This window comes from Rhynchophorus ferrugineus, unplaced genomic scaffold, assembly GCF_030347505.1.
Source record: "Rhynchophorus ferrugineus isolate W39M unplaced genomic scaffold, kcgeb_rfMv2 rfM11, whole genome shotgun sequence".
NCBI lineage: Eukaryota > Metazoa > Arthropoda > Insecta > Coleoptera > Curculionidae > Rhynchophorus > Rhynchophorus ferrugineus.
Genome location: NW_027472590.1, coordinates 23594145 through 23621897, shown reverse-complemented (window position 1 = coordinate 23621897; position 27753 = coordinate 23594145). Strand labels below are relative to the sequence as shown.

Below are 27753 nucleotides of genomic sequence, written 5' to 3'. Positions count from 1 at the left end.
GCCCTAAGTAATAACTGAGGGTTCCTCCAGTTTTTTTAACAATTTATTTTCAAATTACAACAAAAACATTTATGGTTCATTTCTCCATTGTAGTCGCTCTTGGATTTTGAGGGAAACAGTAATTCTGCATAAGAAATAAAACCATTCTTATTCCCTACATGAATAACAATATATCTGCAATTAATGATTAATAAATATTATTATCAACAGAATCTAATCAAATTCTATTGTAACTTTTACCATTTTCCATCAATATTTGTTGTATTTACATTATTTTTGGTACTGTCCTACCAACAATGTCCCAATGAACTAGTCTTAAATATACAAGTTTCATCAAGATACACAAATTGTACTTTATTTTATTGTACACCTTTAAAAATTGAATTCTTTTTAAGGCAATGTCTGGAAGTTCCATTAAATCTCTTCAAGGGTTATCTTTACACCATTTAAATCTTATGCCCTGTAGGAGTGTATGAAAAGATGTCTTATACCCCTCAAAAAGCTACATGTCCCTAACTCTATTAGGTATACTATCCAGACTAACAATTTTCTCAGAAATAATTTTATTAAATTATGTTTATATCGATAAAATAGTTTGTGTACTCACTGTTCTTATACATTTCGTATATTTGATCTCGAATAGATTCGATATCAAGATGGTCAAGATTCGTCAAACACTTCGTATGTAGACGGGTTTTCTTGGTTGAATTTAACGTATTGTTCTTCATTTTGTAAGCGATGTTATTCACAGTGCCCAAACTAATATTCAGCGCATCAGCAACACTCTAAAAACTTTTTCAATAAAATTACAGCCTCTTATAATACTTAATATCACCAATAATTAGCTTTCAAATTAATTTACGGGCTAAAGGGGACATTCATTATCTCGTCCCTTTTCTAAATAACTTATTAAAGCCGCAATCAATTTGTGACCATGAATATCTATTGTTTTTGGCTTTTTCATACAAAGAGATATGATATATTACGGAGCGATTTATAATTTATCAAAATAATCAAAGCCCTAAAATAACGTTTGACTTTGACAGGGTCATTCGTTTACGTGTTCGAACTAAATCAGACAGCATTGTGTCCCTTTTCAACTAGAATAAAATGAAAAGGAATATATTGTCTTATTCTAAAAGAATTTACAAATTGCGGCAGGGAATACATTAAACATATTGATGACGCATATGCAAATAAACTTTGAATAGACTATAGTCTATCTAATACAGTGAACTCAACTTATCTAAAATTATGACGTCATTATTACAGCATCAACTTTGAATTTTACTTTATTTCGGATTTAACTGATAACAATATTTTAATGCAAATAAACTAATGAAACAAAGATAATGTTATCAAATATAATTTATTTTATCATTATGGTACATCTGATATAATGTTTGCAAGTTAGAATTGTTTTATTATATTTACACTGAACTCTATTTCATGTCATATTTGAGGTAGAGTTGTGGACGTGTATTTTATGTAGTAGTATCCTAATCCATCTAATTAACAACTCTATATCCAAGCAAAGTATTTTACCTTCCTTAGAAAGCATATTTGCTAGTTTACGTTTAGTTCTTGTTTCCTTCGTTGTTTTGTTTCCTTGTCTAGCCAGTCCGTGTCTAGAGAGATTCATTCAGTCACGATTAGTTTCTGAGTCATTATGCATGCCAATAATTAACATATACATTTCTAATCTATCTAACACTTGTTTAGGTTTCCGTTTTTTGTTAATTTTGTTTCTGTGTGTCTGGAAAAATTCATCGAAACTAAAGGTGTTGTTGTAGAGAATGCGATTCTTTCCACATATCCAAACAATGTTTGTTTGTATATCCTTCTTACTCTGTATCTCCATTGAAGTAATTATTTGCCACACCTCATACCAGTATTATTGGATCAAATATGGAGTGATAGAGAGGAAGACGTAGTACTTTGTGGCCTTATTGTTCACGCATCTGATCTATTGTTTTTATATTTTAAGGCTTATTTCCGAAAAAGAAAATTACATATATTGCAATTGAAAATTTCATATATACGTACCAAGTAGTAATTTAAAATAGTCCCCTCTTTAACATGGTATCTTCAAAACTTTATGTTTGCAAGACATTCCTTAATTACAGCCTTTGTCGGATATTTTCCGCCAGTTTGCTATTGCATGATGCATATCTATAATAATAACTCATGATTCTTCTTCCATTTCTTTAAGAGATGATTTTTAAACCAGTGCAAAACATGTTATAGTTCCTTTCTCCATGGTAGTCGCCCTTGGACGTGTAGAAAAACAGTAACTCTGCTCCAGGACTAAAATCGTTCCTGTTTTTATCATGAAGAGCAGTATATCTGCAATAGAATATTAAGAGATATTATGAGTAACAAAACCAAACCATATATTATTGTATTTGATTAGGTTTGACATCCAGCCGAATTTTATAAGCAGATTCGGTTACATGTTCGGAGGCTTCAGACAGCTTGTATCTCTTTAACTGGTATAAAATGAGAAGGAAAATAGTGTAAACTAAAATACTGATTTTAAAATGAAATTATAAACTTCGGTTCTCATAATATATTCGACATCATGATCACATGAGTCCCCGTAATATTGGATAGAGTATATAACTTAAATAATTCGTTTTGAAAAATTCATTAAGGACATATTTCCGATTGGTTGAAAAAAAATCGATTTTTTCAAATGTGTAGGCTAGAACACCCCTTCTATTAAGAAAAACCGTAATTACTTCTTCCACAAACCTAGTTTAAATAAAATATATGGCATCGATTTCTCTGAATACGGAATTAAAATAAATACAGGTTAGACATCAAAACAATTCTCGCCCAATTTCATAACATTATTATTACCAGTGATAAATAATTCATGTTAAAAATTCCAATTAAATCAGATAGTGAATCATTTCACTTTTTAATGTGGTACCGTCGAATTTAGGTCGACCTAATGGTGCCACGAGAGAAAAAAGGAGAATAATTACATAAACTGTTTCAAGCCGTTGCCGATTTGGTCATAGGAAAGTGAAAAATCGAAGCGCAAGTGCCGCAACTCGGTCTTCTTCAAAACGCCATGTTTATTTCTATCGCGTATGTTGACGTTTGGACGAAACAACTGACTGACGACGTTGAATAACAATGTCCGCCCGGGAGCCGGCCGCTGAATACTAAGATGACGTACAATCGGTCGACATTAAGACTTTAAAGTAGCTGATTTAAAGGTTGGGGGAGTTCGGGCCCGTACGAGATTTATATCTTTATTGTGTGCGAGCTGGTCACGTGAATCGACGAAGGACGGAGAATGATTAAATATTAATGGGAGAGAAGAGAAGGCATAAAAACCAGCAGAGGTAATAAAAAATTAAACGCATAGTTATTCCTCATCATAACGTGACTATACTTTCATAACCATTAATAGTTTGTGTAGCGTGATTCACATCACCACCATCAGCACACATTCTTTGTGATTTATTAACAATAATCGACGCGATAATATTTTTATTTCCATTCTGTTACTTGTATATTTTTCGGAAACTCAAGAAAAACATAATTCAAATTGTAGAATGAATTTACTCACCGTCGCCTTTACCAAACCATCCTAATAACTGATAACCATTACAGCAAATACAAAATAGCTATCGGAAATGCCAATGGACTCCAGCAATATGCTAGGGAGCTTACAATATTCTTATATAAACAAAATATTCATAGCATGATGGTATCCAAAACACATTTCACTGATAGAAATTATTTACGGATTCCGAAATAAAAGCTGTATCACACAGAACACCCAGATGATAAAGCACATGAGAGAGACAAATTTAGCGAGGAATATTTACAAGCCACCAGTGTAACCATTGAAGAAGTGCACGGGCCATTAACAATGAGTGTGAAGGAAACTACAATGTAAAATATGTAATGTGGGGTCCTAGATTAATAACAGCAAAAGTCGGAGAATTGGTCAAAGCAATGAAGGCACATAACTTACAGCATATCCCTAGTGGTGAACCAACATATTGGCCGTCAGATAGAAATAAAATTCACGATACCATAGACTTTTGTGTTACAAAAAATATTGACACCAATCATACTGATCACTCACCAGTTATTATAACAGTGAACTCCAATTTTCTCAAAAAAACAAAACCACTTTCTTTGCATAACACCAAAACTAACCGGCCATTATTTAGAGAGAAGTTAGACAGTTTAATATCTCTAGATATACTTCTCAAAATAGAAAGAGATATAGAAATAGCAGCAAAAAAGTCTATAAAAGAGGCCGCATGGTACCCAACACCTAATAGCGCATCATATCAAAAGTTTGATTATATTTCATCTATAATTAAACGAAAAATTACCGAATAGAGAAAACTGCAAAAAACCTGGCAACTAATCAGAACAGAGGAAAATAAGAAAAAATTCAACAAGGCCATAGAAGAGAAATAAATAAAAAGTTTTAACAAAAAAAAGCTATTAATAAATAAGGAACGAAATCAAGGAATTTAAAACTATTTAGAAAATTTAACACCAACTGATACAACGGAATATTCTCTCTGGAAAGTAACAAAACAAATTAAAAAACCTATCCATCCATTAAAATTGATAACAATACCTGAGCTAGGAATGATAAAGATAAAGAGAAAGTTTTCTGTAAACATTTAAAGACAGTATTTGATCCATACCCGTCTGAAATATTCGCAACAAAAGAAAATAACATAGTTGACTTTCTTAACACTCCGTTTGAAATGGATATGCCACATGAGAGATTTACTGTTAAGGAAGTTATACAAACAATACGTAAAGAACTTAATTGTAAAAGAGCTTCTGGTCTTGACCCGAGAACCAATCTTAAAAGAGCTGTCAGTAAAGTGCATCAAATTAATATCATTCATATTTAATGTCATGCTAAGACATAATTACTTTCATGGCACTTGGAAAATATCATAAGACCTCTTAACGTCCTATAAGCCTGTTGACTGTGATCTCTAAACTAATCGAAAAATTATACATTAGGAAACACAAAACAATGGCAGGTGAGAGAAATATTATTCCAGACCATTTGGCTTCCGTAATAAACATGGAACAACAGAACGAATACATAGATTAGTCAACCAAATTAACAAAAACCTAATGATATAAAATATTGCTCCGCTCCATTTCTCGATATTTCTCAGGCCTTCGACAAGGTGTAGTGTGCCACATCTTAGGACTGCATGTTAAAAAACTTTTTCCCCATATACACTTTCAACTGCTGAAATCGTACCCCACAAACAGAAATTTTAATATTAAACAGGGTGACGAATACACTGACCTACACCCAATATATTTGGGTATTCGGCAGGACAGTGTTCTTGGCCCATTGTTGCCCATAAAACAGTTATATACAGCTGACCTACCGACCTCATGAAACTGTTGTTGCAAAACCACTGTTGCAACGTATTGAAAACGTGGCATATAAAAGCAAATGAGGCAAAATCTACCCATGTGACATTCACCTATTGTAGAAGAATATGTTAACGAGTGTGATTCGGAGTATTAGTGCGAAGTATTCTGAAAGACTACTAGTGCATCCCAATGCACTCTGCAAACAGTTAAATGTGCGCGATGACAATGAAGTGCGTATGCTTAAATGCAAACTACCCTACGAACTGATTAATAGACACTAGAGAATAATGTTAAGAGTAATTTAGGGCACGCTATAAAATAAGTTAGGACAGTATCTAGAATAAGATTTAGATTATAAGTTGTACAGTAGATCACTTACTGGAGTGATCTTATACATGTCAGGATAGTTATATTATATAACTGAAGTCATATAATAATACTTATTGCCGACGGGCAGATTGTTGACGTTCTATTAACGAAGATTAATAAAAAATTGTAGAAACTTTTATTTAACTTGTTGCGACCGCCACGCCCCTATAGGCCACCACGAATTCACCACCAGTAAGCACAAAGGTTGGCAACGCCGGTGGATTGGTACCATGCAGTTCCAGGCGATAAAAGACCATCACGACGACGTCTCGCTCTCTTTTCTTTTCTCCGTCCCCTTGTAACAGTACCACTTCCACAGCGCTACCGTACTTCCTCTACCTAACCTAATATCCTTTCAATTCTCCTATCGACCAGATGTATCAATCATAAGTTAAAATAAACAACTTTGATTCAACCAGTGTTTTTAGTTCCCGTGCAAATTCTTTCCAAAAATAGTAGTGAGTGTTCTGACAAATAATCGTAGCGGCAGTAACACATTTCGACCGACTGACCGACCCGACGAACATTCCTTCAAACTATATGAGTATTCCGTTTAGATGCCTAGAAGTACAGTATTACAAGATAAAGAAGTACACATTTTATTTTCGAATAATCAAATACCGTTTACATTTTACAAGCAACTCAAGTTGCGTTCTATGGGAGAATCAGTTCTTTGCATGCAAAACGTGCATCTCTCTAACAATATTCATACAATATCGATCCACCGAGAGCGTCCGAGAGTCTTAAAGTGTTCCAGACATTCTAGACAAACGTCTCCATTATTCCACGTAGATAGTTCCTCCTCTTTCATTATCAGTAACTTGAATTAATTGGGCGATTCAGTATTTGATTAGAATATACATTTCAGCTTAATTATATCGATTTATATGCGATTATTTTTTAATATATGCACTGGCTGGCTCCCCTGCACAAACCCTGATGCTTGGAATGATCGTAGTTTATCCCCTTTTTATCGCCACTTACAACCCGTCACATTAAACTCTCCCTTTTTCCCTTGCAAGCATGGAGGCAATGAAACAGATATGTGAAAACGTTTCGAAATAACATTTTCAGTCAATTTGTGGGGTAGTTGGGTATTTTACCCCCTTTTGGATTTTTCCTATTGCATCTAATCATTTTCAAAATTGTTTGTCCATTATATATTTCGACCAGACGATCTTGAGCAGCAAATCCGAAATATAGTTGAACAAATGCGTCCTGCTACAAAAGAAGCTACGACGACATCGAGAGACATCGATGCTCGAGATCAAGAGACAAATCAGAATATGATTTAAATTACTCCCTTGAAATTAGGAAATTGATAAAAGAAAGAGGAAAAGCTAGAAGAGTACGGCACAGAACAATATGTAATGGAATTGGTAATGAGACAAATCAAAAGATTAAAGAATATAAACAGAGTTTGTTCGAAAGATTACTCGCTATGGAAAGCAACTCGGAAAAAATCCAATTATTAGAGTACCGTCTATTAAAAATGATCGAGATGAATGTGTTAGACGATGAAAAAGCTAAAATTATTAACATTTAGCTAACGTATTCCAAATGAATTATATAGAATCTACAATAGATATAAATTGTGTTTATCAGCGCGGTGTAACTATAAATATGATTTTTTCCAATAGAGTTCTTCGAATTCTACGAATCTACGAAATTCTACGAATTTTTCATGGAAATTATATGTCACTTGGGTTATTGAAAGAGGTGTTACGGAAAGCAATATTCATGTTAACTTATATGTTCAATGTCCGTTTGAGGCTGAAGTATGTTCCGGAATGTTTAAGGGTTGCTTGAATAATTATAACTAAAAGTACTCACAAACCAGCGGAGCAGTTGGATCTAAAACGTATTAAACTATTTTTAGAAATAGCAAATTTCCAGTTTGGATTTCGAAATCACCACTCGACAATTGACAAACTACAGAGAGTAACAGCGGTTGTTGAAAAGGCACTCGAAGGAAAGAAAAACTTCCCTGCAATATTCCTGGACATCGAACAAGCTTTTGACCGGGTATGATATTTGGGATTAATCTACAAACCTGAGCAAATTGTTATCGCGAAATTACTGTCTACTACTGGAATCATATTTCTCCGAAAGAAAATTTGCAGTCTTACATGAAGGGGCATTCTCAACACTTAAACCTATTTCGGCTGGAGTTAAACAGGGTAGAAACTTGGAACCACTTCTATATCTGATCTATGCTGCTGATATTCGAACAACAAAAGAAACCGTACTTGAAACATTTTCCGACGATACAGTTATCATAGCAAAAAATGTATCTCCGCCAAGGCTGTAGAAAAAGTACAATTAGCTGTCAAACAGATATACAAATGGACTGTAGACTACAAAATACAGCTTAACAGCTCCAAATCTGTCCATGTTAATTTGGCATTGCGGCGAAACGACAAAAGTCTAATTATATCACTTAACGGATTCCCGATTCCTGAAGCAGATCATCTAAATAGCTCGGAATACGGAATTTATCAGTCAATCATAAAGCCAATTTAGACCCATGATGTGCAAATATGGGGTTGCACTAAAACATCAAACCAACTAGTAAGCCAAGGCAACCAAAACAAAGTTATACGATTAATTAGCAACGTTTACCGCTGCGTAAGCAACGAAGGGCTGCACTATGATCTCGAACTCAAATGGATACCCAAGGTGATCAAAGATTTAGCCTTAAAAATGAAATTCGGTCTCTAAATCACAGCAACGTGGAAGTAGTACACCTACTGGACATCACGTAAGAAATCAGAAGATTGGAGCAAACCAAACTACACGAACTTGTCTAGTATATAAATGTATTCTTAACTTTAGCTTAAGTAGTTTAGTTCTATTTTAATTTGGGAAAAACATATTGATATATTAATCCCATACTCGTCTTAGTTGTGTATTAATGGAAGTACAACAGAACAGCAGTAATAAATTAATTTGTAAATTAAGATTGTGCTAACCATATCTAATGTAGCATATAATTAATTAAAAAAATTGGCCTTGGCATCAAAAATCATGGACGATCATGGACGACTTCACCATAAGCTCTAAAAGTGTTCGGATTTTGTTCTGGAAAACTTGAAGTCTATTTACATTGTTTCTCGCGAAACATACCTGCACTTAAATACCATAAGTTCATATAGGCTTTAGTCAATACAGAGATACTTAGCGTTATTGCCATATTGAATGATAGTATTACTTATTGTTATTGGTAGATACACAGATTTATTTTGTTTAATTTTAATATTTCAAGTTTTAGTCCAACTATATATGTTGTAACTGACTTGCTGTAGTTTCTTTGGCAGTAAGACTCTGCATTATCTACAAGTGTAGCCATTGTAATTATAGTATTTGGTATGTAAATGTAAGTAATATATTAAGTACAGTAAAGAATTAGTCGCAAAGAACTTTTTGTGGTATACGTAATAAACCCAAACTGGTGTGTTGTTGTTAGGTTCTTCCTGTTTAAAATCGGTTTTATGCGTTTGAACAAGATTTTTCCTAGGCTTTTATATCATTTGGTGGGCTTCCAGATTTTGGAATCATGCCATCATCATTAAACCATCTTCCAAACTTCTAGGACATGCTTTAGTTGAAATGCAACATTGATCAAGGATCAAGTAAGTTTTATAATGTTTTTTGTTATTTATTATTTTATTCATAAATATATAATAAGCAAATTATGAGGGAAAAATGCATAATTTTTTTATTATTATATTTGATGAATATATACAACCCCGTATGGATATAAAATGCAAGCATATCTATATCATTGTCGAAACTATGCCGAAAACAATTAAAATGCTGAAGACATTCGAATACATGTTTAACATATTTAAGTCGTTTTAATATCAAACATCGAACGCTATTACCTTCTAAACGTCGCTTATACGAAGCTAATATGAAATTTCAAGGTTTTATTTTGATGAAATCTTCTCCATACATTATCTGTATTTACATAATATAGCGAGGTGAGATGCTCAAGGGCATACCAAACGCCACAGAAAGAGAAATAGAAATAACATCGGACCATGGTTTTTTTTTGTAGAATTAAATGAAAAAAATACGAACAAAATAACTTCATATATTACAATTTTTGGTTGTGGATTTCCCCATCGTTTATACCCACTCAGTAATATCTTATATCTTTTGTATTTTATTGAAGATGGGACCGTAATAAAAATAAAAGGAAAATATACAAAAGGTGTTAAGAGATATTGTGGAAAAACTATCAAGCTCAATTCTCAAACTGAAGAGACAGAGCAGAGAAACAGAAGATATGAAACAAGTAATACAAAAACAGAATTGGGTCCAAGATGGACAGCACAAAATCATGTAAATTATAACGGAAATGAGGCTAGATATAAGAAATAACTATATAGATATGGTAAATAAAATTAAAAATCCATGATAGAAGAGGATAGACTTATCGTTTTAACTTTAAAACAAACGAAGAGACACATTGAGGAACAAGAAACGTATAACAGGGCAAAAAATTGAGCATATATATGTGAAAAGTTGATGATAAATAATTCTTATTATTGTTTTTAAAGTCTATATTAGTAAGTTTATAATACGGCTTAGCTTTTACAAGGATCTTAGCAGGTCCTCTATTGTCAAGCAATATACAGTTGTAGAGTAGATACAATAGATAATACAAGTGCCCAAGAGAGAACACTAATAGTAGAGCTTTCAAGGGAAAGTCTAGAAAAATTCAAGGAAATAACTGGCAAGATGACTAAAACAAGATAATATTCATTGATTACAAATTAATTATAGACAGTAATAGTTATCATTATATAATTACTATCAAATTTTATATAATAATAAGACAGACCTAGAGCCTTATTTCTTGTCCCGTATTTTAGCAGCTTAAAATACAACACAGTCTTCCGACCTCATCAGGTAGTTTGGTATAGATTACACTGAACTTACTATACAGCTTTCATGAGTTTTAGTTAATTATCATAATTTAATCACTATTCATCATAATTAAGAAAACTGTACCAAAGGCCTATTCTTTTCTACCATAACCACGAAGCTATTTTTCGGTTGTTATCTAAAATCGGTTTTAATGTCTCTGGGTATCAGTTCATATGGAATCTAATTCTCCTAGCATTTAGTAATGTTAAAGGCTTCTTAACTAAGATTTATTTTTCAACATTTAATAACCCTGCTGAGTTTTCTGGTATTTTAAATAGATTTTCATTTAGTAGCGCTCTCATCATCTTCATTTTCTATTGCTAAAGACTTGCCTCGCAAAATCTCTGTTGTTTTATCATAAAGCAAGAAAATGAGCATGCTGATGATGATGATTTCATCCAATATATTCAGGAGTTTCACGGTGTACTGGATCCGATAATTCTTCCCCCATATATAGCTGGTCTAGCACCCACAAGAATCATTACTCCTAACATATGGAAATGAGACAGCAGTCTTAAGCTCACATAAAGATACAATAAAAGCATCAAAGAAGCTCTAAACAGACATAAATAAAATAAATTGTGGCTTAAATATTTTTAATGTAACTTTTACCATCCGTGGATGAACAGGGTGAGCAGTAAACATCAATAATTGTCAACTTTCGCAAACTGTGGATACTAAATATCTTGGCATGCATCTAGACCAACGCATAACTTGGAAGAAGCACATACTTTTAACACGGAAGCAAGTAGGACTTAAACTGTGACAAATATATTGGCTCATCGGTCGCAAATCCAATGTATCATTAGATAACAAAGTGTTACTCTACAAATACTTAATAATACTTAAACCTATATGGTTATATAGAATCGAACTATATAGTTCCAAGAAATATATATAAGAGAATATAAAGTTCAGAAAGGATAAGTCCAAATTCGGATGCATAACATATTATTCACGCAACTAGGTACCATAATTGTTATATTTGTTTATATATATATATATATATATATATATATATATATATATATATATATATATATATATATATATATTGTAGCATTTCTCATTATATTTTGTAGATATTACATTGCAGTGTCTTTACATTGCAGTACTTTATCGAATAAGTATTATGATATTAAATTTAAGCCCATAATAATAGGAAAAAAGTATTCACAAACCAAATTAAAACACAACAGATTAAAAGTTATATGGTTTACATAACTAAAATTAAATTATTGGTCTAATGAAAAATTATCCTTATTTGTTAAAAATCAATTTCACATAATATAGTGTTTTATGTTATTTTATTTGCCATTCAAATATTGAATAATCTTTATAGTATTAATGTTATGTATATATTTTTATTTAAAAAAAATTCGCTAAAAATATTCCCACATGTACTTTCTAGTGATTGTGAAACTCACAATTTAATCCACAACATAGTATTCAAATGTTGAATACTGTTTATATTGTTATTATCATGTATATATTTTTATAAATAGAAAGTTTTTCTAAAAAATAAATTAGAAAAATCCCAAGAAATATCCCCACTTGTACTTTCTAGTGCACAACATCCACACTTCTGTATAGTTCCACAACTTCTCATATGAGTCTCATATCGCCTTCTATAGTCCGATCATTAAAACAGCGAACTCTCGTCTGAATTGATGACGTCAAGATGTCGCCATATTGCCGCAATAACTGTGAGTTTTATTTAATTTTGGTTTTGACACAGATACAACAAAAATTGTAATCTAAATAAAATAATTGGGCCAAAACACTGTATTCAAATATAATTTATTTTAACATTATAATACATCTATATATTATTGAAGGACTTATAATTAATTATATTATTGAAACTGTAATTAATTATACAGTTATAATTATTTGTAGGTTAGGGTTTTGTTTTATTATATTAACATTGAACTCTTTTCCATACCAGCTATGTGTTAGTGTTTTAGGCACGTTTTTTATATAGTCGTATCCTCTGGAAACCCAATTCATCTAATTAACAATCGAAGTAATATATTTTACTTTCATTAGAGAGCATATTTTCCTACACCTAGTTCTTATTTTCTCCGGCACAATGTTTCCTAAAGTCATTTTAAGATCACTATATATCTCAGTTTGTTCCGTTACCAACTCCCTCAAGCATTTGCCATGTCTGTAAAAAAGTTAGCATTATTTTTTTCTTGGAATTCAACTATGGGGTCCCGCTAGCAAATCTAATATATCCATCATTCAACGGTTCCAAAATAAGGTGTTGCGTGCCATTGTTGATGCTCCGTACTATATTTCAAATAAAGTGATACAACGCGATATTCCTCTAGAACCTATAACGAGTGTAATTCAACGTGTTTGTGTGAAGTACTTCGAAAGAGTGTCAGTGCATCCCAATGTACTCGCTAACCAGCTAAATATTCGACGTGATAGTGAAGTGCGTAGACTAAAACGTTTAACACCACCTGATCTGATTACTGGACATATGTAGAGTTTAGAATAAGCATTAGAATAAGACTAATTAATTAAGATAATATTTTATACAGAAGATTGCTTAATGAAGTGATTTTCTACATGCCATGTATATATAATATAAACAGAAGAAATACTTATTGCCAATAGGGCAGATTGTGGACTCACGAAGAGTAATAAAAAAAAATTTCTTTCTTCGCACATTTTAAGAAAATGCTCGTGTATATTCTGAACAATTACACACATATCTGGGCACTTTAATCTTTTATGCTCTAGATAAAATTTCCTATGGTTATCGTATATTAAATATATACTCACATCAATTGTTATTCCAATGTTTACTTTTTCCCATCAACTTTTCTTGTTTTAACATTATTTTTATTATTATCTTGCCATAAGTGACCATTCGGTATATTGGCCTATTGGTTATTTTTAACTGGAATAAAATGAGAAGGAAAATATTGTCTGATTCTAAAATGAATTTACATATTTCGACCGGAAAGAAGTTAAACATCTTGATGACATGACTTATGACGTGTCATTTTGGATGGACTATAAATCTGGTTGACTGTTCTATGTAATGAAGGTATTTTCTACATGTTATTATAAGAAATACTTGTTGCTCAATGGATATAATGTTGAACCAGTAAGGATAATAATAGGAGGGTCACTATTTATATTTCGGGGAATTGGGAACACTGCTTACATGACGAGTCTATCTGACGGTTCCATCGTAAAGTTTGACATTTTTGACTATATACGTACTCAGAACATTTTGTGGTACGGACGCTAATTGTTAATTTTATATTGAGTTGAATGTTTCGTCTTGGCACAAAATGGAACTGAATCGTGAACATTTTCGTGCTATGATTTTTCACTGTTGTCGACGTGGATTATCCACAACAAGAGTGCATCAATCAACATAATTTGACTTTTAGCGATGAAGCTCCATCACATAAGCATTAGTTCCACCATATATATATATGTGATTTTACACGAACACTTAGCTGTGTGAAAATTATGTTCGCGTTGGATTCCAAACAATTTGATAATAGCTCAAAAAAAGGCTCATGTCGATTGGTGCAAAGAAATGTTTAAGAAATTCAATCGCGGTGCTTCGAAAGACGTTTATAAAATCGTTACAGGTGACGAATCAGGGATATATTCGTATGAGCTCGAAAGTAAGCAGCTGTATGGGTGTTCCAAGATGAACCAAATCTAACAAAAGTTGTTCGCGCACGAAGCACTTCAAAGAAATTGGTGGCCTGTTTCTTCGGGAAAACTGGTCATATTGCAACAGTGCCCCTAGATGATCGTAGAACAGTAAATTCTGATTGGTACACAACCATTTGTTTGCCAGAAGTATTCGGTGAAATAAGGAAAACAAACAAGAGACGCCAGATTGTTCTTCATCATAACAATGCGAGCTCTCAAACAAAATACTTTTTGAGTACTGAAAATATCAAATTGATGGGTCATCCGCCGTACAGCTCTGATTTGGCACCAAATAACTTCTTTTTGCTCCCATCCGTGAAGAATAAACTGCGTGGTCAACGATTTTCATCGCCCGAAGAAGCAATTGAAGCGATCAAAAATTATGTTTTGAAGATCTCTCATTCGAAATGGAATAAATGCGTTGAAAATCGGTTTAAGCATATGCAAAAGTGTATCGATCATCGTGGCGAGTACTTTGAACAACAATAAGTAGTAGTCACCAAAAGTCTGCTCTGTTTCCTCAAATTAAATCATTTCGCTTTCTTTCCGACATTTAGCTCACGTTTAATGATGCTCGAAAAAAGGTTAAAACCAAAACAAACGGCCAAATTTCCCAACAACAACAAAAAACCCGACCTATCATCGCACCGCGCATCTTTCATTGACTGATCCGGGTATTGTTCAGAGATAATTGCAGAACTAGCTCCTCTAATGACCGTGACGGTTACGCAATAAATAAGAAAAAATAAACTTGGGTAATCTCATTGTCGACGAGAGCCTGAAGACGCCGAAAACGAAATGATTCTGGCGTTTTTCCTTTGCTTACTCATTCATCACGCCCGTCGCAGAGGTGTGAAAAATTAACTGAAGAGAAATGTACCTGAAAATAGAATCGCAAGGACAATTTCAACAGTTACGAAAAAAAAGTGACTGTTCAATCAAAATCGTCAGAAGCGCATTAATTAGATTGCGCGCGGAATAAAATTATATGATGAGCGTTACATGTATATACGAGGGTTATATATGAAGTTTGATTTTTTTAAGCGATACTTCTAATATTATTTGATTTTTTTCGATTTTCAAAATTCTTTTTTATTCGAGAGAGTGCATTTCCAAGATGGTCCCATTTGAACCAATTCAGGGTCTGTTTGGAGAAAAGGGGGGAAGTCAAAAAAAATTCAAAGGCACCTACAATGTTTTCACATATTTTTTATCTATAATCAGATATTTGTATACAATGTTACTGCTGAGCTGATATCGGAGACCGTTCAACATTTGTCAAATCACTTAGACTAGGTAACGGACCCGGGTGCCTTAAGCACTCCTTAATTTCAATCATTGTTTCTTTATTCCTACTTTTCACTAAAAAGAGTAAAATAAAATATTTTTAACAAAAATATTGAACCGACTTAAAAAATAAATAGGGAACTCACTAAAAATTAAAAAATAAATAAACTTAGATTTATTACACAAAAAAAAACACTTTAAAATAAAATAAAATATAATTAAGTATATAATAATCGTTGCAATAACGAAATATAAATAAACAAAAACTTTATTTTACCTATCAACTACATGTATTTTATATTCTACTATATACACATAGTTTAGCTAAATACCTACCTAAACTTATATATCTATTTACAATATTATTTTAACTACTACCAACTGATCAGTTTGAATTCGGTGCCCAGCCCAAACAATACAAAAGTAATGATATAATTTTGTGATATATACAAAAAATTAAATTACGAGCAAAACAAATCTAAATTAATATTTAATTATTAATATTTATTTAATTAAATAATTTTTAATTTAATAAAACAGTTTGGGTTCGACACCAACCTCAAACTGATCAATTGGTGGTAGTTAAAATAATATTGTAAATAGAAGAATAGGTATTAAGCTAAATTGTGTCTATATAGCAGAATATAAAATACGTGTAGTAGAGAGGTTAAATAAGGTTTTTGTTCATTTTTAATTAGTTATTACGACTATTATGTACATATTTTATTTTTAAAATGTTTTTTTGTGTTCAACATCAAAGTTTTATTATTTTTAAATTTTGATTGAGTTCCTTATTTATTTTTGGAAGTCGGTTCTATTTTTTGTTAAAAATATTTTATATTAGCTCGTTTGATAATTGACGGAATATCATTTGTTGGTCAACGGGCTTTGTTAATATTTGGAGGTCCGAGAAAGAGAAAAACTTTTATAAATGCAAAGGCGCATAACATGGATAATGCCCCTTGGTTAGAATTTGCATTTGGGGATGTGCTTTAAGTATTCTTTTATTACGGCCGTCTATTCCTGGTCAGACTCCGAGAATTGTTGAAGAAAATTACTTAAAAAGTCGGCAATGATTCTGGATTCACCTTCCTAAGTTGTCCCTAATAGGAGCTGTTTGAGCGGTTGTGGCTTATTTATAGTTTTAGTTGTTTTCTGCGAAAAATTCTTGTCTATTGTGGGTAATATTATTGACATTGTTGTTTGTGAACATTTCTACAAGACTCTTCAATTTATTCATTTATTAAGATTAAGGTTTTCGACCGTAAATATATTTTTACTTAAATTTACTTCTGTGTCAATGATTATAACATTATATTTATATAAATTTTTCTCATAATAATATCCAGTTGATTAGGAGACGTCTTCCTCTTTTTTCTTCCTAAGCTAAGTATTCTTGGAGTTCTAGTCACCACCCCAGATAAATCTGGGACCCATTTTAGCAAAGAATCTTTCAGACATTGTGTACATATTGTGTACACAGACATTAAAAATGTACTGGATATTTTCTATAAATATTTTTAGTTCAAATAGTTACGAAATATATTAATGTTACTCCGGTTACAGTCATAACATATCCTTGTCCCCTTTTCTTCTCATCTCATTGCATAAACAGTTTTTATTGTGTTCCTGTCTCCAGATTAAATAAGATTAATTTGTAACATTTAAGACCTGTAACAAGCTTTCTCTACATATATTTTAACGGACAAATGAATAAATATTTTGTTAGAATTAAAATAAATAGTGTATTGAATTTTTTTTCGAGCTAATTTGAAAATCATTGGGTAAGAGTGTTCATGAATTAACATAATAAACTTTGGTTCAAAGCCTCAGCTCTGCTCTTATAAGCTCTTTAAATCGCAGAGGATCTTTTTAAACAAATTTAAATTCAAAAAAAAAATCTGTCCGAAAGATGAGGAATACATTTTTAATATAACATTTTTTATTAGATAGGCGTAAAGAACATATGTTACTACTATTTTTCATTTATACTTGACTTGACTTGTTTTTGTGACATAATCTTTTTGTTTTTCGGACAACCAGGAAACCGCAAATGACCTTTTTGTCATAGGATGGTACATTTCTTGACATTTGGGTAAGTATGATAAACGAGTTATTACAGTGAAATATAAAACCATTCACCAAAGCCACCTATTTGTTAAGTAATATAAAAAAATATGAGTTTAAAAAAATGGATAATAAAGTTATGAGATTAAGGTAAAAATATTATAAAATAATAAAAGAGAATAGACTGGAATAACATAATAATATTTACAAATCATTAACAATATATATTTTGAAGATTAAATGATAAAATATTGTTTTATTGTAAATGTTATAAAATATAATTTATCAACATATAGAGAAACATTCCGTATTAGTAAACCAATTAGAAAAGCTGTTCAACCACAACCATAATTATATGTAAAACAAAACGCATTTAAAACACACCAAACTGCTACTAATTCTTGTTCCTTATTAAGGCAATAAAGCAGAATATGACACGATTATCACGAGCTGACAACATGTCTCCTTTTTAACTAATTTAGCTAGATTGGGATAAGTTAAACACAGCAGCTGCTGCCTTCAATTGTCTTAGATTAACATTGGCCGAACCATGGGGTCAAGCTCGGCTGTGTTCTCTTTTTATTAGTAGTTTAAATTTACAGCACTTTAAATTAGTTGGTTCTTTTTTTCTATTTGTTTGGCGCATAGATGCTTATTGGGCGTCGTTTAGCTTTTGTTTTATTGTTTTTTGACGCAGATATGATGCAATTTGAATTAATCAAGTTTTTTTGCTTTTATTTGGCGCCTGCATGTATTTCGATCAGCGATATCTGTTAGCGAGAATGGGAAGTATCCATTTAAGCAAATGTTAAACAACCTAACTTGATGGTTTTGATATTTTTATACATAAAATAATAGTTTTCCATTTACTATTAATATATTATTCAGTGTAAATAGACGCTAACCATGGATCCATAAAAATTCGATATTCATTACTTTTGTGGTTTGATTCGAAGGAATCCGAAACCCATCAAACACATTTAAAATTTAGGGTGATAGTGTTAAGTCATATCCCACCTGTCAGTGTTGATTTTAATAATAATCCTATCTCAGATGCAATTCTTAATTTCATCTACTTAGCATTTGATGAATCACTTATTTATAGATGGTTTTCTCCCTTCAGTTCTGTGAATCTCTAACATCTTACATTGTTCTCAAGTTCCACAAACAGACGTGGACTATGGTTCAATTAAAATACAAATTACAATATACTACCTCGCATGTATTTGAAATACATTTATTTTTAAATTTATTATTTACATTGTTACGAGTACCTACAATTTACATTTACTATAAATCTAGGTATATCTCTAGAAGAACTACTTTATTTTGTTAGGTATTATCTTTATTACATTTTTATTATGTAATTGTGATCTTTTTCCAATTAACCAATACATTTTCCTATATTTTAAGTCCAGTTCTTGCTTTTTCTTTATTACATATTTCTTTATCAGCAAATATTAAATATTGTTAAGTCGTGTATTTAATACAAAAAATACATTATTAGAACTTTTTTAATACAAAATAAGTGAACTGCTAGGTTTCGTAAATATAATATAATTAATCCAGCTCGGTCTATTCATTAGTAAAAGATGAATTTCCTTTCATGAACATTAAATTTTTAAATGTACTCATAATCAGCCAAGCCTCTTGTTAGGGATGAATAAAACCTGCTATGAAAGTAATCTTTTTACAGGTCCTGATAAGCATAAACTTGTGATGTAACTAGTACTGCTACTTCTGTTATTCCCAGGCATTATTTCATGTTTTTATGCAAATTAACAAGACATAAATTGTAAGATTTTAAATTATTTGCCTCTCATCTGTCAGTATGCTTTCTGATAACCAACGCATGTTATATCTAGAATTATCGCATGATATCAATATGGCTCTATTTATTTCATATTACAGTTCAAAAAATTTATCAAATCTGTTTTTCTACGCTCTATTTTAGTTATGATGCAATAATAAGTTATGAAACTGCAATCTTGCAGCTGGTATACTCTGGTTCTTACAGATATTAAAGTAGATGTTGTTGTCCTGAATATTGTTGAAAGCGGTAGCAATTGGTTTTAACACTTAAACACGATGATCCTTCAAAATATAGTTGTATGGCTGAGAAACTTTTCAAATAAGTCGTTTAATTATGATTTACTTCTGATAAGCTGTACTATATTTTTTTTTTTTTTATTATTTAATTAATACATTGTTACTAGTAGTTTCCGTCTAACATACAATTTGTCTAGGTATCGGCCCTAACTCAGTTTCTGGTACTCCTCATATATATATATATATATATATATATATATATATATATATATATATATATATATATATATATCACTATACAACACTATACAAGATCAGATGGTTTGATTCTTTTGAGTCTGTGTCCGGTTCTGGTGGTATACCAAAGTTTCAATATTCAATATATATTTCAATATTTCAATATTAGTATGAGAATGAGTAATATCTTTCCTCAAGCCCCCTTGCAATTCTCGTGATTTCTTGACTGACTGTGGGTATCTGAAAGTCTCGATGTAGGTAATCAGTCCTATAGTATTTGGGTGCCCCCACAATACCGATCAGGCCTTTGTTCTGAACAATTTGTGTTTTATTAATGTGACTCTTTGCAGAACATCCCCATAATTGAACACCGTTTGTCCATATAGGTTTCAATATTTACTTATATAATAGCAATTTATTATGTACTAATAATTGTGATTTCCTTCCAATTAGCCAGTACATTTTCCTGTACTATGCTGTACTATATAATAATAAAAAAAGTTGCATTTTATAAGATAGTGATATATTAACTAATGTCCAAGGCGGTATTGAATGACTTGAACGAATTCGATGATCCATGGTGAAATTTATACTAAAAAACTGAATCAGTACGCAGAAATTTCGTGAAATTGACCATTTAAGAATTTAAACGACATTGGCGTACTTGACAAGTTGACGTAGAGTAGAGGTGCAGCGTTTGCCAAATTTTTACAGCGTCATTTCCTGCATAACGCACTAATTAATAAGATATAAATGGATTTATGTTTAAATCAATTTTGAAGCCATAAATATTTGAAATACCAATTACAAATTACAATAGTGAGAAGTAAATGTTACCATCTTAATTACAAATATTTGAAATACTACTCAACCCTGCCAGCTTGGTTGGCGCAGTAGTCGAGACGACAGGTATGTTCCTACAGTTGCGATAATCAGGAGTTCGAATCCTGCTAGGGCATGATCGTAAATTTATGTTTGTGATTATTTATGATTGTGATTGTCCAAAAGGCAGGAGTCTCAAATCCAACCAGAAATACGATTCCAATCACACCAGGAACCAGGCTGAGTAAGAACGAATGCCTTCTGGGATGATCTCGAAGTCGGTAGGTTAGATAGTGAGAATTTTCATTTCGGAGTATTCCCTTATGATAGGGAACCTAAAAATATGTAATCCTTACCCACTTCTTTTGTAAAATTGTGGGCAGCTCTCTTATATATGTAACCAGATGGTGGATTCATCAGGGATGGTGTGATCTCAGACTCTCCAAGGAACTTTTTGAATCTGTTATTATTAGTATTGTTCTGTAGCAATTCCGTAGAAAAAATACTGGTTAGAGATGGAAGCCAAAAGTGCTCCTCAAATTTTTTTAACATTATTTATTAATACATTGTTACTGGTCGTTTCCGTCTAACCTACAATTTGTCTTTATGCTAACTTAAATCTAGATATATAACTAGGAGGAACCATCAGCCCTAACTCAGTCTTTGGTGAAATAATGTTTATACATGTCACTGCTGAAATTTTTAAAGTATGCATCTCACTACACAACACTACACAAGATCAGATAGTTTGATCCTTTTGAGTCTGTGTCTTGTTGTGGTGGTATCCAAAAGTTGCAATATTTCAATATTTGTATGAGAGTGGAGTCTTTCCTCATGCTCCCTTGCAATTCTCTTGATTTCTTGACTGACTGTGGCTATCTGAAGGTCCCTCTCCGCAAGCTGACTTGAAGTGTATGCCGCACCCATGAAGTCTTCGCGATTTGAACCATCTGTGTAAATGGCAAGATGGTTCGGATGGTTCTCCTCCATTATCTGCCAGAAGAGCCATTTTGCTATAGAGGGACTGATTCTTTCTTTTTGCAGAACCTTCATGAATAAGTCTATAGGTATATTCGAGAACTGCTATGGTGATATTGCTGTGATTTTGTGGTCCGCAGCTGGGACATGCATGCCTTCGTGTTGTGAAGATTTTGTCTGTGTTTTCAGAGAAGGAAGAGACAAACTGAATTAATTCCGGGTAATATCTAAGGGAGCTTGCGTAATTTATCAGTAGGAATTCTCTCCGTGAGCCGAGTGACGGTATCTCTGCCTCACGTTGTAGGCTTTCAACCGAGCTAGTGCGGAAAGCTCGCAATATAATTATCAAGGCGGTATTTTGAACTAGGTCTAGTCTCTTCGCATAGGAGGAGGTTGAGGTAATATAGCACTGTTTACCATAGTTTCGCTTACTTCTTATTAATGCTGTGTATATATTGTTTAGTGATGTTCGATGTGCTCCCCAATAGTGATTAGAGAGAATCTTAAGTAAGAAAAATGTGGAACGCTTCACGATTTTGCATGTCATTCTAGCGCAGGGGCCATGCTAATCTTCTTTGTATTGTTCCAATTTCAGTATATGAACTGCTGAAGCAAGTACGCTTATATATTTTAGAACAATATTTAGAATAAGATATTTTTACACGGAGGATTACTTACTGACAAGATATTTTACATTTAATGATTATCATAATAAATGTTTATGGACAATTGGGTAGATTATTGAGCGATTAAGGGTAATAAAAATAAATAAAATATATAAAGTATACAAAACGATTTTATAAAAAGATTGGCAGTAGGTAAATGGAACAGATACTTTCTTTCAATTAATTCATATTCATATGATGTTCATAGTAGGGATGCCGCAAATATATTAATATTTTTTTCAAAAATATGGATTTTTCGCCGATATTTGTTGGCCGACATATGGATATTTTTTCCAAAGACATTATTTTTCCAAAGAAAATATTGACATTAAAAACCTGGGGTTTTTGATGGAAAATAAAAACGAAGTGAATTTTGTGAAGATATAACGATATTGTTAAAAAAGGGCGTCGATGTTTTGATTAAAACATTTTAAAGTGCATATATTGATATTATTTAAAATATCGATATATCGTAAAATTTTAAACAATATATTTCGGAACAAAATGCCTAGCACAAAGAGTCTATGAACTCGCTAAATCTTTACTACCTTACCTAGAAATCGTGCATACACACAAAACGATATGGACAAATACAATTTAGACGATTCATTTAACACGACCGCTACATGCGTATAATATGTATGTGTAATATTTGAGTTGTTCATTATGGCCAGTTACCTCATGGCTACATAAGAGCGTAAATTGAATAAACCTGTTCCATAACAGTCACGAAATCTTGCAAAATGTTAGAAGGAAACGATAGACAAATATTTGGTTCGGTAAAAATATCCAGCATTTTGACGGTCAAACTACCAGAGGCCTGGTTGAAATTATAATTGTCGTTCAAGGCTAGATTTTTTAGTTTCTTTTAGTTAATATTTGAGCTATTTTTACCGCCACGAGAGATCTATATAGATTACATTTGAACTTAATAATAGACGTTATAAAGTGATTTTATGTTATAACCATGTTGCAAATCCTGCTTCTCACCTATCATATTCACCACACAGTGTCATTTAGTGCGTTCAATAAATATTGTCACTCCATAAGAAAATATGGATTTTATTATTATTTTTGTATTAATCTATTAGAACTTCAACAATCTGCCTGTGGGCAATAAGTATTATGTTATAACCATCCTGATAATTAGAAGATCGCTTCAGTAAGTGATCTGCTGTACAACTTATAATCTTAATTTTATTCTAGATACTATTCTAACTTAATCTAAAGTCTAACCGAACTTATTCTAAAGACTATTCGGACTTATTCTAGAGATTACTATATCTCACTCTATGTGTCTATTAATCAGTTCGTATGGTAGTTTGCGTTTGAGTCTACGCACTTCACTATCATCGCGCAGATTTACCTGTTTGGCCAGTGCATTGGGATGCACTAGTAGTCTTTCAGAGTACTTCGCACTAACACTCCGAATCACACTCGTTATGGGTTCTATGGGAATATAGCGCTGAATAAGTGTGTTTGAACACTTAATATGGGGTATCGACGATGACTCGCAACACTTTATTCTGGAACTTCTGGAGGATAGCTATGTTAGATTTGCTAGTTGTACTCCACAGTTCAATACCATTGGTCGAAATGGGCCTAATTATTGACTTATAGAGTAAAACCTTGTTATCTAATGATAATTTAGATTTGTGCCTTATCAGCCAGTATATTGGATTTCGTTTAAGACCAAGCTTCTTGCGTTTTGTCATTATATGTTTTTTCCACGTCAAACATCGATCAAAATGCATTCCCAGATACTTAACGTTGTCTGCTTGCGGAAGTTCATGATTATTCAATTTTACTGACGGACATGTTCTTTTACAAAGGGTGAATGTTACAGGGGTAGATTTTATCACATTTGCTTTGATACGCTACGTTTTCAACCACAATTCGACCTTGTTAAGATGAAGTTGGAGGTTTCTTGTGGCTGATATTGGATCCTCGTTATTATAAAACCGCTGCATCGTCAGCATATGTTGCAACAACAGTGTGTCTTGAGGTTGATAGGTCAGCTGTATACACTAGTTATAACAGTGGGATGTAGGTCAGTGTATTCGTCACCCTGTTTCGCAATAAAATATCTGTCTGTGAAGTATGATTTCAGTCGTTATGGATTTTATAATATTGTTATTCTTGTCTTTTTTCACTTTTAAAAAGGACACTTATTGAGAAAAATTGAGAAATTTTTTTGAGCGAAATATATATTAGTGTCAAGAGTAGGTTAAGAATAGTGGCACGACATAAATGTCACAATTTTTATTTAATTACATAATATTTTTATTGGAACAACTAATTTGTGCAACTAGTGACTTTTTATTATTTATCTTTATTTAATTTTATTATAATTTTATCTTGATGTATGAGAGATCAGGGGAGACACTGATGTACAGTATAGGATACATTATGTATAAGGCAAGGATGTTAACGTTGCTTTTGAAGAAAAAATGGACTATTTTCAAGAGTCAATTTAGCCAGCTTGGTGGCGCAGTGGTAAAGGCGATGGGACGGTCCTCCTACTGTTGCGATAGCCGCGGGTTCGAATCCTGCTGGGACAGGGTCGTAAATTTATGTTTGTGGTTGTTTAAAATATGTGAATGTTCTAGGCAAGAGTATAAAATCCGACTAGGAAAATGATCCCAGTCACGCCAGTAACCAGGCTGGGTAAGACCGGATGTCTTCTGGGATGTTTTCTGAAGTGGGTCACTCGCCAGTCGGTAAGCTTAATGCTGAGGACCGTGGTTCGGAGCCCACGTTAAACTTTAGGCCCAGTCCAGATAAACCCATAGTTGGTAAAAGGAGACTTTTTTGTTTCGCTTCTTTGTGCCAAATGTCAGTATAAAGGAACTTCATTTCAAAGTAGTCAGTTGGTAGTAATTAAAATAATATTGTAAATAGATTAATAGCGTTAGATAGATATGAATCTAAATTGTGTGTATATAGTAGAATATAAAATGCGTGTAGTATATGTAGTTTTATTTATTTTTTTTAGTTATTACAACGATTATTATCCACATATTTCATTTTAAAATGTATTCTTTTGTACTAAAAACATTAAAAATCTTCCTTAATTATTTTTGGAAGTCGGTTCAATTTTTTTGTTAACAATATTTATTTCATATAATGAATTGTGCTTGATTCTTCCCAAAGTGTGTTAGATATAAAATTTGATGGTTCCATGAACAATAATAAAAGAAAGCCTCAATTATTACACCCAGAAGGAGCGGAATAATTAATAATAATGTTAAAAATATAAGTAGTTTTTTTTTCTCGAATCCCGAAATAAAAACTAATCGAAAAAAAATAGTCTTGAACTCACAAGAGCTTTTTTGTCAAATATGCGAAAATCATTTCAGTTCTTCTTGTCGTACACTCCTTTTTTTTGTTGAAATATCAATAATACGAGAATAATCGAGACTTCTAGGCAGGAAAAGCAAAATTTCCACTTCTTATATTTACTTTTGTTCTTTACAGGCATGGAATAATGAACAGGAATGTATCGCACGTCGGATGTCCTTTTCTGTACATCGATTCCCAGGACCGATAGCATTTAATCGTCCATCAGTCACCCCATAAAGTAAATTTCCCGCGTTAGAAAAATGGCTACTAATTACACCGTCCTCTAGATCGGCCTGTATCATACTACTGGCCCAGATGTGGTGTAAAAATGAATCCTGCTTACATGACGTACCACTTGCCCATTTAAACTCTCCTTATTGTTTACCATGAAATGTTCTCTCGTTGGAGTCAAGGCTGTCGACAACCACGCAGTGTTCTGGGTTTTTATTTTAGGTATCGATCGCCTATCAGTGGGACGTTAACGTTATTTTTTAAAATATTTATTTGGAATTACTAAATGAGGAATTTTAACGTAAACTAATTTGGCGTTAATTTTTTTATTGTTAATCTGTCTATATGGTTATTCCATTTAATCCCCTTTTGAAATATTATCATTTATTATTTATTATTTTAATGCTATAATGGGCTGGTTTGTTGTTAAGTAAGATCAAAAGTTTATAGTACTAAAATGAACATATAGTGCTGGTTATGGGGGTGGTCAAATCAGTGGGGTCAAGAAGTCGACCAGAATTTGTAAACCAATGTTGTTTTTTAACTTTTTTTTAATAAAATCTTTATTAGATACGCTTAATACAATCTTTACAAGCAAGGCGAGTGCCAGAAAATACATCAATATGTATTCCATTCAATTATAAATTTATAATAACATAAGCTATATGTTAGTTTACACTAAAGGTATACACTTTATATAAGTTCGTATGGTTTGGTTCGCCTCAATCTTCTGACATCCTGCGCACTGTCCAGCAGCTGTATTGCTTCCACGTTAGTACGATTTAGTAATCTTCTTTCGTGTTTCATGGCGAAATCGTAGATAAATTTGCAAATCCATTTGATTTCCAGGTTATTGTGCAGTTCTTCGTTGGTTACGTAGCGATAGGCATTGGTACTCAATCAAAGAACCTTGTTTTGACAGCGTTGTATGACTAGTTGATTTGAAATTTTAGTGCAACCCCATATTTGCACGCCATAGGTCCAAATTGGCTTTAAGATTGCCTTATAAATCAACCTCTTTGATTTTGGATCAAGTTGAGAGTATCTTCCAACTATCCAGTATAGTTGTTTTATTTTAGTTCTAATGGATTTTGCTTTTTGTCTAACATAATGTTTCCAATTTAATCTACCGTCAAGGTGGATTCTGAGGTATTTGGCTAATTCTTCTTCAGGACTCGGGCATCCATTGAGTGATATAATTACATTTTTATTATTTCGCCACAATGCAAAATTAACATGAACATATTTGGAGCTATTAAGGTGAATTTTTCAATTTTTCGTCCATTTGTAGATTTTGCTGACTGCCACTTGTACTCTTTCTGCAGGTTTGTCTGTTTTTTTTTGAGCATAATTAGTTGAAGCGTCTTAAAGCATTCCGGGACATGCTTCAGTCTCAAATAGGCATTAAATATATATGTCAACATGATGATTGCTTAAAGAAATTAGATTTAGATCTACATCGGGTTGATAAACAGGAGATGTTTCCACAGTAGATTCTATATCATTATGTTGAAATATGTTTGCTAAGTATTGTGCTAACAATTCAGCTTTTTCATTGTTGTGTCGAATCCATTCATTTGGATCATTTTTAATTGGCGGTTCTTGAATTATTGGTCTTTAAAATCTTCGAGTTGCTTGTCTGATTACTAATTCTATTAAAAGTAGTTTTGTCTGCAGCATTTATGGT

The 27753-nt window shown here is 32.4% G+C and overlaps 1 long non-coding RNA gene and 1 other non-coding gene across 2 annotated transcripts; one reads left to right on the top strand and one right to left on the bottom strand.

Moving 5' to 3' along the window:
• Window positions 1–3239: 3239 nt before the first annotated feature.
• Window positions 3240–26110, top strand: LOC143204612 (uncharacterized). Its single transcript, XR_013007645.1, has 3 exons — window positions 3240–3356; window positions 17719–17770; window positions 25971–26110. It is a non-coding gene; the product is annotated as an uncharacterized LOC143204612 (long non-coding RNA).
• On the bottom strand, window positions 22341–22447 carry LOC143205386 (U6 spliceosomal RNA). The gene has a single exon (XR_013007816.1). It is a non-coding gene; the product is annotated as a U6 spliceosomal RNA (small nuclear RNA).
• Window positions 26111–27753: the final 1643 nt, after the last annotated feature.